We start from the raw sequence: 961 nt of genomic DNA, 5'->3' as shown, positions 1-961 counted from the left end.
GCATCTTTAGGATTCTCTATGTATACTATCATGTCATCTGAAAACAGTAACAGTTTTACTTCTTCTTTTCTGATTTGGATTCCTTTTATTTCTTTTTCTTCTCTGATTGCTGTGGCTAGGAATTCCAAAACTATGTTGAATAATAGTGGTGAGAGTGGACATCCTTGTCTTGTTCCTGATCTTAGAGGAAATGCTTTCAGTTATTCACCATTGAGAATGATGTTTGCTGTGGGTTTGCCATATATGGTCTTTATTATGTTGAGGTAGGTTCCCTCTATGCCCACTTCCTGGAGAGTTATTATCATAAATTGGTGTTGATTTTGGTCAAATGCTTTTTCTGCATCTATTGAGATGATCATATGGTTTTTCTTCCTCAATTTGTTAATATGGTGTATCACATTATTGATTTGCATATATTGAAGAATCCTTGCATCCCTGATATGGAAGAGTTTGAGAAGGATGGGTGTTAGCTCTTCTCTAAATGTTTGAAAGAATTCCCCTGTGAAGCCAACTGGTCCTGGACTTTCATTTTTGGAAGATTTTTTTTTTTTTTTTTTGCGGTACGCGGGCCTCTCACTGTTGTGGCCTCTCCCACTGTGGAGCACAGGCTCCGGACGTGCAGGCTCAGTGCCCATGGCTCACGGGCCCAGCTGCTCCGCGGCATATGGGATCTTCCCAGACTGGGGCACGAACCCGCCTCCACTGCATCGGCAGGAGGACTCTCAACCACTGTGCCACCAGGGAAGCCCTGTTGGAAGATTTTATTTTTTTAACATCTTTATTGGAGTATAACTGTTTTACAATAGTGTGTTAGTTTCTCCTTTACAACAAAGTGAATCAGTTATACATATACATATGTTGCCATATCTCTTCCCTCTTGCGTCTCCCTCCCTCCCACTCTCCCTATCCCACCCCTCTCGTGGTCACAAAGCACAGAGGTGATCTCCCTGTGCTATGCGGC

This window comes from Physeter macrocephalus, chromosome 8, assembly GCF_002837175.3.
Source record: "Physeter macrocephalus isolate SW-GA chromosome 8, ASM283717v5, whole genome shotgun sequence".
NCBI lineage: Eukaryota > Metazoa > Chordata > Mammalia > Artiodactyla > Physeteridae > Physeter > Physeter macrocephalus.
Note: the sequence above shows the minus strand (reverse complement) of the source record.